At 42.4% G+C, this 15,055-nt stretch overlaps 1 non-coding gene and 1 pseudogene across 1 annotated transcript; both read right to left on the bottom strand.

Annotated features, from left to right (window-relative positions):
* Positions 1 to 613: 613 nt before the first annotated feature.
* On the bottom strand, positions 614 to 800 carry LOC128655051 (U2 spliceosomal RNA). The gene has a single exon (XR_008401636.1). It is a non-coding gene; the product is annotated as a U2 spliceosomal RNA (small nuclear RNA).
* A 5,905-nt stretch (positions 801 to 6,705) lies between these two features.
* Positions 6,706 to 6,886, bottom strand: LOC128655054 (uncharacterized; annotated as a pseudogene).
* Positions 6,887 to 15,055: the final 8,169 nt, after the last annotated feature.

Here is a 15,055-nt window from a genome sequence, read left to right as displayed (position 1 = left end):
AATACAGCATATTATTTGCGGCATCCCTCCGCCCCTCACCCCCCCCCCCCCGTGCGGTTAGGGAGGATTTCTTTCTTCCCCGCACATTTTCTGACAGAGTTAGCTAGTCTCTGTCCAACCCGCAGAGTCATGATTTAGTTTTCCCTGTATTCTCATAGAACGGCTCTCGGGGTTCAGAACGGGTAATTCATCTTTGTTATAATTCCCTGCTTCTCTGTAGTCCATTTAAGATAATAGTCCTAATCATCCATACGTTTCAATACAGGTTCAGTGTTAACCGATGTTAGATTCAGAATAGAAACTGAAGTCTGTTTTATTTGAAAGTTGTATATTTAGCCCAGAATTTGTATTATTCCATATACACTGAAACTGTGATTTGTACTGTTATCTCTGTCAACATGTCCTCAAATGCTTATTTAATTTCTGGTCTCTTGACTGGACCTGTTAATCTGAGGACTCTGAGAATATATTAGTCTCAAAAAATGAGGTGTTTAGATGTCATGTCGTGTCAGTAGAATGTATCTTATGTAATTTTACTCTTTGATGAGACTGTTATGAACCTGTTGTTTTAACCTCAATAAAAATATTAAAAAAAAAAAAAAAAAAAAAAAAAGAGGGGTGCACCGGTCCTGGAGGTACTGCAATACCAGGTCAATGCGTGGAGTGGACAGAGCAAGCTCTTCTTCCATCTTGTGTTCCAAAAATCCATTTAATATATGGTCCCCAGATAGGGGACGTATCAGATATTAAACTGATAAGAACATTTTTTTATATATATATATTTTTATTAAAAAAGTTAGAAATATAAAACATAAAATAAAATAAATAATACAAAAAACAAAGAAACAAACATACAGAAAATACAAAACATCACAAAATACATCCAGACAAAACCTCTTTCACAGTTTATTAATTGTCTGGATGTTTACAATATAATTTTGTTTGACCAAATATACATTTTCCATATTTTTTTAAGCAAACACAGGATTGATCTTGTTTTCCACCAAATAGGTATAAACAGTCCCAAGTATAAAACCCACACAATCCTCAACAGAAAAAAATTCTTTTTTAAAAAGATACAGATTCCTATCTTTCCATGATCCTAACTTAACAACAGTATTTATAAACTGCCATGCAACCCTTTCCTTAACCTTTAACATGTTCAAACCCTTTCAAAAAAGAATTACATCATAGGACAAAGCCTGCAACCCACAAATCTCCTGAAACAAAGGCATTAACACACTCCAAACTTGCTGTGCAAAACTGCACTCCCACAACAGATGAAAAATACTCTCTGGGAAAAAAACATCTGTCCCTAGGGAAAATCTCAGACCGAACAAGACTTCTTCTATGCTGAAATTCTCTAGTAGGAATGCAGCCGTGCACAGCCAGCAAGGCAAAATCCTTCTGCTCATTAGAAAGGAATCTACAGGACACCTTTTCCCAAACTTCCTTAGACAGATCCGCTGCAAATCTACCTACTGGTAAAACAAAAGAAAAGGAATTAACATGACACGTCAACTTTTTCTGATCCTTTACAATATCAAGTGGCAAACCATCCAGATGAAACAAAGAAACTGTTTTCTCCAAAATTAAATAAAACTTTAAAGAAAAAGCAAAAAAGGAAACTTTGAGGAAATATGGCACCAACCAAACCTATGCAGGATAATACCAGCATGGTATCTCAAAAAAGCAGCAAACTTAACATTGTTGTCAATAGATTTAACAATGAAAGAAAAAAAATTCAAAAAAATATACTTCACCAAATCTGGAAAATCTTTCCCTCCACATGACTCTACTGAACTTATCCATGCTGGAACTCAAAAAAAAAAGAAAACAAAGGTTTGTTAATCCGCTTCAAACAAAAAGAATTAGGAGGAAAAACTAAACAAAACAAAATGATTGGCAATAAAACAGATTTAATGACCAAAATTTTACCTTCCAAAGTTAAATCTCAGTTTCCAAAAGGCACATTTGCCCTCAAGTTTCTTAACCACAGCAGATCAGTTCTCTTGTCCCTTTAACTCCTGATCAAAATGAATGCCAAGGACCTTAACTGAGTCCCTTCTTACCTCAATATCATGAGTTAAATCCTCCCTCCAGTTCCCAAACACCATACACACACTTTTTTGAAAATTTAAACGTAACCCAGACCCAGCTGAAAACAATATAGCCAATAAAATACATCTATGGACTGCAGCATAGGAGGAACACTTGTTCACCATTACCTTTAACAAAAATACCACGGATAACCTTATCTCCCTGAATCTTAACAAGGATAGGGTCTATGGCACACGCAAAGAGAATAGGGGATAAGGGGCATCCCTGCCTGATTCCGGACCTGATAGAAAAAACATCTCCAAGAAAACAATATATCAATTACTTACGCCCCCATCATATAATGACTTAATCTGCTGAATCAAAATGGCTGGGATACCCATAGACCCTAGAATAAAAAACAGAAAATTATGGGCCAACATATCAAATGCTTTCTGAAAGTCAAAGCTAAGTAAAACAACTGATTGATTCTTACTACAATGGAAAAGTGTCCCTTAATAAATCAGATTATCCATAATTGTCCTACCAGGTACCGCACAGGTCTGATCCTCATGAACTGCAAAATTTAAAACCTGCATCATCCTATTAGCAATAAGCTTAGTGACAACCTTGTAGTCACAATTCATTAAAGTTATAGGTCTCCAATTCCCTATATCATCTTTTGGACCTTGCTTATACATCAAGGAAACAATACCTGTTTTAAAAGAATCTGTAACAACTCCAGACCCCAAGATTTCCTAATACTAATATAAGATCAGGTTTAAGAATTTCCCAAAAAAATCTGTAGAAATCATAGGAGAGACCGTAGGTGCTTGGTTTACTTATTCCTCCCACTCTCATCAATCACTGCCTTCAATTAATTTTCTGTAAAAGGAACACAAAATCTTTCAGCTTCACAAGTAGGAATCTTATCTACAATGGAATCCAATGACATCTGCTGACACTAATCGTCAAGGGACTTAGCATCATATAATTCTTTATAAAATGTACTGGCTAATTTTAATATACCAGCAGCAGTGGTTTCCCTCTGACCACCCTCCACTTAAACAGGCATATTACTTTTCTGATGAGGATTTTTGAAAAAGAAGAGGATGCATTTTTCCCCTAGAACCAAAAATAGATTTAGCAATCTCTTAATTTTAATTAATCTCCTTTCTGGTACGCAACAATTCCTCATCTACCTGAAAACCATTGTTTCTCATCTTAAACAACCATTGTAACCTTTTTTGCAAGTCCTGATACATTTTCTGATGGGCACTGATTTTCCCCCATCTCACAAAAAAAGCCTTAGTCTCATTTTTAACCATCTCCCATCACCCATACTGAGTTGCATAACATTTCTTAAGGTAAGACAAGTTATTATACAGTTTTTAATGAAATTCTTAACAATAACCTGCTCTTCTAATAGGGAGGCATTAAACTTCCAAAATCCAGTACCTCTATTGTCACCATCTGCTCTCAAAGTTGCACAGAGTATTTTATGGTCAGAAAATAAATTATCAATGAGCGTTGCCTGTAATGGGAAAAAAAAAAAAAAAAAACATAGTCCAGACGTGACTGAGTGTTACCTCTCCCCCACCTGAAGCCAGGATCACAAAGGTTCACTTTGCCAAAACAGTCAGCCAAATTTTTATCTTCCACCAATTCAGCAAGGAGTTTGGATGTAATGTCTACTGAAATATAATCTCTCTTATGCTTCCTCCCCTCCGGCTGCAAAACAGTGTTAAAATCGCCAGCTAGATTTTAACATCAGATTTCAGGGAAAAACGAAGGACATCAATCCTCTCCTGCTTGAGGGGGGAAGCATAGACATTAACCACATTAATAGGTAAATCATCATACATCGCCTGTACAGACAACGCTCTTCCAGGGATAATTTCAGAGGAACTTAAAACAGTACAATTTTTATTATTAAACAATATAGCCACACCAGCAGATTTGTTATTGCCTCCCGACCAGACAGATGGCCCTGAAAGGAAACATAATTGGGAGGTGATGGCAACGCACATTCCTGTATGGATGCCCAAAGTTACGATGAATATCAACAAAGCCAACCTACGTGCTTTTGTTTTAATAGCACGCACATTAAAACTTATAACCTTGATATCCATTATAAACATTAAGGTCTTTTGGTAACTACACATTCATAAGAAGAAACAGGATCAGAAAATTCTGAAACCTCCTCTCCCAACATAAAACTACCTTCAGAAGACCCATCATCAATAAAGTCAGTCTCAGCTTGAGCCACTTGAGAAGGAAAACTTGCAACATCTGATCCTCTTTCTGCCTCCTTAGAAAAAAAAACTCTGCACAACATCAGAGCCTCTGTCTGGAACAGAAGAAAGGAAACTTCTGGGAAGACTAGAAGAGCCTTGAACCCCTGGAAAAGAAGAAACATCCACACACAACAGGTTCAACCAATGACCTACTTGTCAGGCACACTTTCTCACCCTTCTTCTCATCTGCTCTTGGCCTTTTACAAGAAGTCGTCGTATTCATAGGGGACTCCCCCATACCAGACTCCACGGGTACTTCAACTCCTGAAAAGATTTTCCCCATCTCTCCATCGGCTGATGACATACACACTGGAGACTTCTGGCCACATGGAATACTTGATGCTTCTAAAATACAAGATAAAGAGACAACCTCTTCTGAACAGGAAAGGGATTTACCAACGCCATCAACACCAGCATCTATGCCCTCAGATTCCACAACTCTGGGCTCCACTGGATCAGTCATATTTTCTGGTTGAACCTGATTGCTTCCATCATTCTCCACCGATGAAATCTTAGGCCTTTTACATCCAGAAACTTTCCATTTCTTTCTCTGAGGCTTAACTGCATGAACCATCACACCTACAGGGGAACAGAAGAAACAAGAGAACCCCTTGATGGGGAAACAACATTATCAGCAAATAACTCATCAAACTAATTCTCAGAGTGACTGGGACATTCTTCTTCTGAGTTTACAGGAAAATAATCAGAATCTTTATTACCAACATCAACCTTAACACCTGCATAGGTTGGCTTGGACTTTCTTGGGCATTCACTAAACAAAGTATCTAAGGAATGACAAAGATGACATTTCTTTACTTTACATTCACTGGTGGCATGTAAATCAGTCTGGCAATTAGTACAATTTTTTTAACACTGTTTAAAATTTTGTGACCATAAGCTAAACATTTTCTACAAAAACTCGCATGACCCCTATAAAAGGCATGGCCTTTGTTGGAACCAATAAACACAATCATAGGAGGACATTTAATTCCATTAAAGGAAGATTCATCAGTTCGAAATTATACATGATACAAGCACTTACCATTCCAAATTCCCTGCTCTTTAAGCAATTTCTCTATAAAGAGAACCTTGGAACAGTAAATATGCACATATATCAAAATATCCTCCTCTGAAATATATGGGTTGTACATATGCAGGGTTAAAAGTACATCTTCCTATATATACAATAAATCCCCCCAAATACCTTTTAATAGATCATGTTTAGCATATTTCAAATACAACGTTCTAAAATTGTATACAGCAGCAGGATGGAAAAAACTACAGAATAAATCACTTAATTCAAATTTCCTCAAATCATTTTTTTTCTGTAACCAAACTAATAACAGATTCTTGAACATAAAAACGAACTGTATTTTTAGAAGTTGGAATGCCACCCCCCCCAAATGCAGCAAGGACTCCACCCCCTCAAAAAAAAAGGAAGGAAAGAGCCCAAGGCCAAGAGGGTGGGTCTTTCCAGAAGAAAACAAAAAAAAAACAGCTACAGACCGCTTCTCGTTTGTTTCAGGTTGTGCCCCAGCACCTAATAGCTGCAGTGCCCCAAACCCGAAGGCAAGGGGCAACAGGCCAAGTGAGGGTGTCCCTTAGCAACCTCTGACTAGATCAAGTAAATAAAATTACTCCTTGATCTAGCTAAAAGGCAGAGAAGCGATAATTGTAGCACTTTTGTCTGGGATGCCGCACGCTAAAAGTAATCCCTCTGCCTCGGGATATGCAGCCGCACAATTTACTTTTTTTCTTTTTATAAGCAGCAGCGGAGGCCATGGCATCCCCTGGCTGCTAGGCCTGAAAAAGCAAACTACTAGCCTCAGCCAGCTAAACCCACCTAACTGGCCAAGGAATACCCCCTGCTAGCTGCTGCTGCAGCTCGTACCTGCTGCCTGACTGGGCAGCTATCTGCTCTCCAATTTGCATGGCCCCTCCTTCCCCCCCACACACGCCACACTCAGTGCTGGAGACAGAGAGAGAGACGAGAAGCACCTGGCTGCTGGATCTTCAGGGCCTAGCTGCCTACCTAGCTAGCACACTCAACTCATTGTTTAGTTCCCTGTCCAGGCACCAGGTAGAAGAAGCACACGGACAACATTGACAAAAGCAGCAGCTCAAACGACTTTTATTCCCTGAGAAGGATAGATAGAAATAAATGTCACAAAATTAATAAATAAATACCTAAGACGTTGCATCTCCAACAGCCATTTTCTAGACGTTCAAGCAGCAAGCAAGTAGCTCACGCAGACCAAATAAAAAGTAGGAAATTCTGAATGAAAAAGAAAGGCAGGTAGAAGTCTGCTTGCTGAGGCTTTCCCCACTTGATCAGCTACTACTTGTTCTGTTTTTGTCACGCAGCAAAAGAGAGGGGTGCACCGGTCCTGGAGTTACTGCAATACCAGGTCAATGCGTGGAGTGGACAGAGCAAGCTCTTCTTCCATCTCCCTGTTCCTAAAATCTATTTAATATATGGTACCAAGATAGGGGACGTATCGATATTAAACTGATAAGAACAGATTTTTTATTTTTTTATACATAAATTATATCATTTACAGTGATAAGTGTTCACACAACAATGTACTGTGATGCAGCGCAGTACAGAGTCTATACATAAATTCCATTACAAATCTTTAAATGTTATTCATACAATCACTATTCACAATAAATCATTATGTTTACATGTAAGAAAAACTTCTGTTGTGGGGGGGGGGGCAGTGATGGGGCTGGGGTGGGTGGGCCGGGCAGAGGGCAGTGGGGACAAGACTAGTGCTGTGATGGGATGGGGTTAGGGCTGAAGTATGAAGGGGCAGCAGGGTGTTTAGTCCTCCTCGGGGCCATCGATGATGGAATAGTCTCTGAGCAGGCTGTGAAAAGCCTGTGTCAGTCCTGAGTTGTTTTCATCTCTATCTTCAGGATCAGATGATTTCTGGCAAACCATAGAGAGTCTTTGACACAGCACATAAGGCGCCATGTATTGTATACACCGTCCATAGTGTGTGTGCCTGGGAACAGTCCATATAAAACCGAGTGCATAGACAAATGCCGCCTCAGTACAGAGTCTCTTAGCTCAGTCTCTAACTCATCCAACAATGCCTGGGCAAAAGGGCATTCCCAGAATACATGCAGAACTTTTTCTTCTGTGCCACAACCGCGGGGGCAATGGCTGTATCTGCCAAGTCCTCTCAAGTGCATGAAGGATCTGAGGGCCGGGGTAGCCCCCCCTAAATTGCCATCCAGGCAGTGTTCCTGTTTCTGTTGGTGAGTCCCTTTGAAGCTACATTCCTCCAGACAGTCTTGACTGTCTGAGAGAGCAGTCCTGGGATGTTCTGAAGTAAGTCCTTACTCCTTATACCTTTGTAAATCATCTTGGGGGTCCATAGATCAGGCTTGACTCCCTCCAGATGATGCTCCCTTATGAACTTGCACACGTCAAGGTAGAACCAGGGTGTGTTCCAGTTGTAGGGGTAGTAGCTGTCCCATTTGTCCCACTTGAGACCCCTCCATAGAGGCAAAAGAAACAAGATATGGAGTTTCCTGTGGCTCCCAGGGCATTGTCTCTCAAGGTCCTGCGCACAGCTTTGCAACGAAAAATGCCCGCAGCATGGTAGGGATGTCAGGCATTCCTTTGCCTCCCTTGTGGGGCTCTTTGTAATTTACTGTACGCTTTACTCTGTCCATCTTTCAGCCCCAGATGAAGTGGAAGACAGCCCTGGTTGGTTATGGCCCTGCTCACAGTTGTGAGAGGGTGCCAGGCCTGGACTACGTACTGCAGGACTGCAAGAATCTCATACCAGCACCAGTATTTTCCCTGTGATGGAAACTTCTCTGAGGCTCCATAGTCCAAACTTCTGATTCACACGGGTAAGTCTCTCCTCCCAGCACTTCAGGGCCACGCCCTTGCCTTCAAACCAAACTCCCAGGATTTTGATGAGGTTCAGTCTGGTGGGGAAGGGTATTGGTTCAGAAGCCAGATGCCATTCTCCAAAGAGCATAGTCTCTGATTTCCCACAGTTGACCTTTGCGCCTGAAGCTCTGCCGAAGTCCTTACATGTCTGGACGAGTCTCCTCACCGACTGATGATCAGTGCATAAGATGTTGATGTCGTCCATGTAGATCAAACACTTAACCTCATGTCTTCCTGGTCCTGGTACGTTGATCACTCTGATCTCTGGGTTCGGTCTGATACACTCGGCGAAAAAGCTCTATACAACAGACAAAAAGGAGAGGTGAGAGAGGGCAGCCTTGTTTGACCCCAGACCGCACTGGGAAGGGTTTGGTTTCCAGCCATTCACCTGTACCGTGCTGAAAATTATCATTATACATCAGGCTGACTTAAGCACAGAACATATCTCCCAACCCAAACCTATGCAGTACACTCCCCATAAAGCAGTGAGAGACACGATCAAAGGCCTTCTCCTGATTTAGGCAGACAAGAGCCGCACAGATGCAGTGGTCATTGATATAATGGATTGTGTCTCTGATGAGGGCAAGTCTATCTGCTATCCTGTAGCCAGGAATACCGCAGGTCTGATCCGGGTGGATGAACTGCCCTATAACCTTCTTCAGCCTGTTTGCCATCACTGGGCCTCCAGTTTTTAAGGTCACATCTCTCCCCCTTGTGTTTATACAGGAGCGTTAGCATACTCTTCCTCATAGAGGTTGGCATCCTGCCCCCCACCACCATCTCCTCAAATAGCACTAGCAAGTCTGGACCAATGAGATCCCACAGCTTTACATAAAATTCTGCTGGGAGACCATCACTGCCCGGATTCTTACCCGGCTTAAAAGATTTAGCAGCAGAGAGCAGTTCCTCGCCTGTTAGCGGGGCCTCCATGGAGGCAGTACCTGTGGGATCAATGGTGTTAGTGATACCTGACAGGAACCTATCCGCATCAGATTCCTCTGTTTCTTTGGGGGAGTAGAGATCCCTGTAGAAATGTGACCACTTTCAGGACCCCTTGCTTCCCTTGCCTCAGTACACCGTCTGGGTCTCGCAGCTCAGTCAGGGGCATGTGTGCAGCATGGAGTTTCCTGAAAAAGAAAGAGTTACATTTCTCACCCTTCTCCAGGTTTTCCACCTTGGTATGAAAGATGATTCTCCTGGATTCTTCCTCAAAGTTCCCTCTTAGGAACCTCTTGGTCTCCAGTTCCTCGCTCACATCCCATCCGCAGAGTTGGAGATCCTGAAGGGACTGCAGACGGTTCTGTAGGCTCCTAAAGTCCCTCCTCCTCTCACTCACCAGGTGTCTGCCCTTAACCTGAAGGAAACTGTGAATCTTAAGATTAACATGAGCTACAGTGGGGAAGGCACGCATCTCATCTCTCCATGCAGTATAAACACCCCTCAGATCCTCTTATCTCCTCCCTTTCCAGCAGGGCACAGTTCAGCTTCTAGGAGCCTGGGCCAGATGGAAACCTATTGCCCAGTTCCCCTGTAAACCTTATGGCCCTGTGGTCAGAGAAGAAGCAGGGGACCATGGAGTACTGCATATGTCTGACTGCCCTGGAAGTGAACAGGAAGTTGATCCTGGAGTGCACTGAGCCATCAGGGTGGCTCCAAGTATAATTCATGGAGCTGGCCTCCATGGTACCCACAGCGTCCCTAAAGGATGCCTCACTGTTCATCTCCCTCAACAGTTTAGATGTAAGGTCGAGCTTGGCTGCTGGGACAGAGCTACGCCCATCCTCCTCAATCGGACAGTTGAAATCTCCACCCATCACCACTGTCTTGGAGGTTGCAAGCTGCGGTCTGAGGCACTGGAAAAGTTCCAGTCACTCATTTTTATCAGGGGAGGCATACACATTAATGAGCCTAACAGACTCCCCTGCCCACAAACAGTCTACTACCAACACTACTACCAACAAGTGGCCGCAGATGAGTTCATGGACAATCAACTGTGAAATGTCCACCCGTGATCAAAATGGCTATGCTAGCATTCCTGCAGTCACTACCCCCCAGACCAATAGGAGGGGCTGTGAGAACATTGTCCAGACAAATGCCTGTAGGACTGAGAAAAAGGTAAAGCATATTCCTGCAACTTGTAAATATCACATTTCTGAGACATTAGAAAGGTAAAAATGCACTGGCGTCTATACGCATCCCTAATACTCCTGCAGTTGATGCAGACTCACTCTTTGCAGTCTGTGTCATGATGACTGAGCTGTCCGCACTTCCTGCAGGTCCTTGGGAGGTCAAGATAGTAAAGAATACTGTAGTTACAGAGGGAGAAGCTCTGGAGTAGGTGTTCCTTCGCATCTTTGTCGGCCCACAGGCGTACTATAACTGAATAGTTCCCAGTTCAGTAGCTTCCTTTGATTAGGATCTTTATGGGCTGCTTTACCACGGTGCAAAAGCGGCCCTGGAAGGTAGCGACATCTTTACCAGAGCTGTAAGGGCTCCTCGGGACCACTGTAACTCTCCTTTCCTCATTCTGGATTGGGCAGTTCCAGAGAAACTGTGAGAATGGCTTATTCTTTATTCTTGACTGGACCATGTTCCAATACCACTTGCAGGCAGCCATGGTAAAAAATGTGATGAGAAACATCCCCTTTATAGCCTGTCTGCACTGAGGTGACTTCATTACTGGGGAAGCCATGGTCCTGTAAGAGATTTTTGCAGAAAAAAAAACCTCATCTACACTTGGTAACCTGCCCTCCACCACTTTCAGCTGAGCTGCCACCGTCTGCTTCATCCACGGATCTAATTGTGGTAGTTTACCCTGGCTGCTGCTTCCTGGGGCTGGGGGGGCCTTGGTTGCTGCTGCTGTAGAGCGGAGCAGGGAAAGTTCTGCTGGCAGTCGGGGCCAAGGGAGCTGTTGTTGTCTTGTCCTTCTTGGGGCGATTGATCTGTTTACCCATTTTTATGCTTCACTGTGGTAAAGCCTTCGCTGTCCATCCCTGTGGTTACTGTCTGGAAGGTCAGTGGTGATGTGTAGCCTCTGGAGCTGTAATGGAGGTGTAGGTTTCGCATGCAGTTCTCCAGGCAGTCAACAGAGGGTGCTGTGATGGAGTGCGGTTTTCTCCCGGGTGTTATTCCTGCCTTAGCCAAAGGAGGGCACTGTTACGGGAGAGCAGGCTTCCACTGTGGTCGAGCAGGTCCTGTAAAGGCTTGTAGGGGCTGCTAGGGTGCACTGTCTGTGGAAGCAGAGAGGCTCCTATCGCGGTCCTCTGTCTGATCTGTGCAGAGATCTCATAGGGGAGTTTCACTTGCTCAGATCTGTGCGGAGATCTACCAAGGGGTTTTGCTTAGATCTGTGTGGAGATCTATTAAGGGAGTTCTCCTAAGATCTATGCAGAGATCTACTTAGGGGGTTTATCGCCCTGTATTCAGTGCACTAGTTAAAATGTCCGCTGATCCTCACAGGTGTTAGGAGTGGTTAGCCCCAGCATAAATCCACCCGTTGTTGGAGACCATCAACAAAGTCCTAAGAGACTGCCCGAGTATTCCACCTCACTAGTGTTATGCAGAGGTTTTTAGGCCACTACAAGTGGCCACCAGGTGTTGGTAGGAATAAACAATTTGATCTACCAGGTGTTGGTAGGAATAAACAATTTGATCGCCCTATGGTACCAACCTCCTATCATTTACTGAAGATAATGCCTCACACCCAATAGCAGCAGCACCCAAACCTGCAGGAGAGGGCAACAGGCTGAGTGTGGGGGTCCTTCAGATGCCTTAGGTTAGATTAGTGAGAAAAATAAAGATTTTTTTTTCACTCAGTCAAGACTGAGTTAACCTCCAGTTTAAATTCCTCCAAAGGAGAATACACATATAAAACCAATGAGGAACTCAATCACATCATTTGTGAAAAATACAGCCAGAGAAAATCTGTAAAAACTGGCATAAAAGAACTGACATAAAAGAACCGTCCCTCAGAATAACCCTATAAGCTCATCCTAAACTCTGTCCCTCTCTTCACCCAACCCAACTAACTGACCCTACTGCTGTTCCTAGAAAAGCATTAAATATCATTACAAGAAGATCCATCTCCGAAGTGAGATTTTGCTTCTTTTTTCTCCAATGCTTTTCTTGTCTCTTAAAAATTAAATATGAATTAAACTAAGAGCATATTGGATACAGTTCTTTACAGATAAAAGCTCATGATTAAAAAGTAAAATACAGGGAGTGCAGCATTATTAGGCAAGTTGTATTTTTGAGGATTAATTTTATTATTGAACAACAACCATGTTCTCAATGAACCCAAAAAACTCATTAATATCAAAGCTGAATAGTTTTGGAAGTAGTTTTTAGTTTGTTTTTAGTTATAGTTATTTTAGGGGGATATCTGTGTGTGCAGGTGACTATTACTGTGCATAATTATTAGGCAACTTAACAAAAAACAAATATATACCCATTTCAATTATTTATTTTTACCAGTGAAACCAATATAACATCTCAACATTCACAAATATACATTTCTGACATTCAAAAACAAAACAAAAACAAATCAGTGACCAATATAGCCACCTTTCTTTGCAAGGACACTCAAAAGATTGCCATCCATGGATTCTGTCAGTGTTTTGATCTGTTCAGCATCAACATTGCGTGCAGCAGCAACCACAGCCTCCCAGACACTGTTCAGAGAGGTGTACTGTTTCCCTCCTTGTAGATCGCACATTTGATGATGGACCACAGGTTCTCAATGGGGTTCAGATCAGGTGAACAAGGAGGCCATGTCATTAGATTTTCTTCTTTTATACCCTTTCTTGCCAGCCACGCTGTGGAGTACTCGGACGCGTGTGATGGAGCATTGTCCTGCATGAAAATCATGTTTTTCTTGAAGGATGCAGACTTCTTCCTGTACCACTGCTTGAAGAAGGTGTCTTCCAGAAACTGGCAGTAGGACTGGGAGTTGAGCTTGACTCCATCCTCAACCCGAAAAGTCCCCACAAGCTCATCTTTGATGATACAGCCCAAACCAGTACTCCACCTCCACCTTGCTGGCGTCTGAGTCGGACTGGAGCTCTCTGCCATTTACCAATCCAGCCACGGGCCCATCCATCTGGCCCATCAAGACTCACTCTCATTTCATCAGTCCATAAAACCTTAGAAAAATCAGTCTTGAGATATTTCTTGACGTTTCAGCTTGTGTGTCTTGTTCAGTGGTGGTTGTCTTTCAGCCTTTCTTACCTTGGCCATGTCTCTGAGTATTGCACACCTTGTGCTTTTGTTGCAGCTCTGAAATATGGCCAAACTGGTGGCAAGTGGCATCTTGGCAGCTGCACGCTTGACTTTTCTCAGTTCATGGGCAGTTATTTTGCGCCTTGGTTTTTCCATACGCTTCTTGCGACCCTGTTGACTATTTTGAATGAAACGCTTGATTGATTTGATGGCCACGCTTCAGAAGCTTTGCAATTTTAAGAGTGCTGCTTCCCTCTGCAAGATATCTCACTATTTTTTACTTTTCTGAGCCTGTCAAGTCCTTCTTTTGACCCATTTTGCCAAAGGAAAGGAAGTTGCCTAATAATTATGCACACCTGATATAGGGTGTTGATGTCATTAGACCACACCCCTTCTCATTACAGAGATGCACATCACCTAATATGCTTAATTGGTAGTAGGCTTTCGAGCCTATACAGCTTGGAGTAAGACAACATGCATAAACAGCATGATGTGGTCAAAATACTCATTTGCCTAATAATTCTGCACTCCCTGTATTTCTGACCAGCCAGATAGCTTCTTTAAAACAATTAATAATAAGCCAGACATATAAAAACTTTTCTTCCGCTATGCAAAGCATCTTGCCATATAAAACAGCCTCATGGTTGAGAATCCTCAGACCGCCTACCCACTTTAGAAGGGGACTAATTTGCCTCCAGATCTCTTGTGCAAATCTGCAGTTCCAAAAGATGTGAAGTGGCGTCTCACAACTTTCACACCCTGCTCGAGGGCACTTGGCACTGGCAACCAGGCCCCGTCTATGCTGGAATTCCCTGGTAGGGAGAGAGTCTGTGACAATCCCCAGGCCAAATCCTTATGGAAGTTAGATAGAAATTTATGCGCCACATTCTTCCAGACTTGCGGAGAGACAATTGCAATAGGACTTATAACTTCGCCAGTGTAAAAATAAAAAATAAATTCTTATGGTCAATTAAAGTCTCTGTAGTAAAATTCTGCAACTTAAAAACTCGAATGATTCTCTCTAAAACCACATAATGTTTGGGCAGGTTAAACGCATAAGGTCTATTCAAAGCCAATTGAACCCATTTGTATTTGTGAAAAATAAATCCAGTGGTGTATTTTATAAACAAACTAGCAATGCAATCCTCACTGCAAAGAGTCATCTTTATATTATAGGATAAAAACTTAAAACTTAAAAACCTATCCATGTCCAGAGCGTTCTTCCCACCATTAAAAGACAATTTCTGTAATTCAGTTCTTCTAAAACGCTCCATTTTAGCCCCCCAATAAAAAATAAAACATTCACGGATAATTATCTTTAAAAATAAAACTGGGGGAAATAAAACCATACTTCATGTTACCCGTAAAATAGATGCCTAAAATCTTAATCTTATCTCTCACAAACGGCACAGTCACACCAAGCAAACTGTCCCACCGGCCATACAACATACACTCAGATTTATCCGCATTCATCTTACACCCAGACGCACAACAGAACCACTCCACAGTCCTTACTGCTCTATTTAAAGAGACTATGTCAGTGCACAGAATGGTGATGTCATCCATGTATGCCACGGTTTTAGCTTGCGTTCCT

Source organism: Bombina bombina, chromosome 3, assembly GCF_027579735.1.
Source record: "Bombina bombina isolate aBomBom1 chromosome 3, aBomBom1.pri, whole genome shotgun sequence".
NCBI classification, from domain to species: domain Eukaryota; kingdom Metazoa; phylum Chordata; class Amphibia; order Anura; family Bombinatoridae; genus Bombina; species Bombina bombina.
The sequence above is the reverse complement of the archived record's forward strand: the minus strand, read 5'-3'. Positions and strand labels throughout refer to the sequence as shown.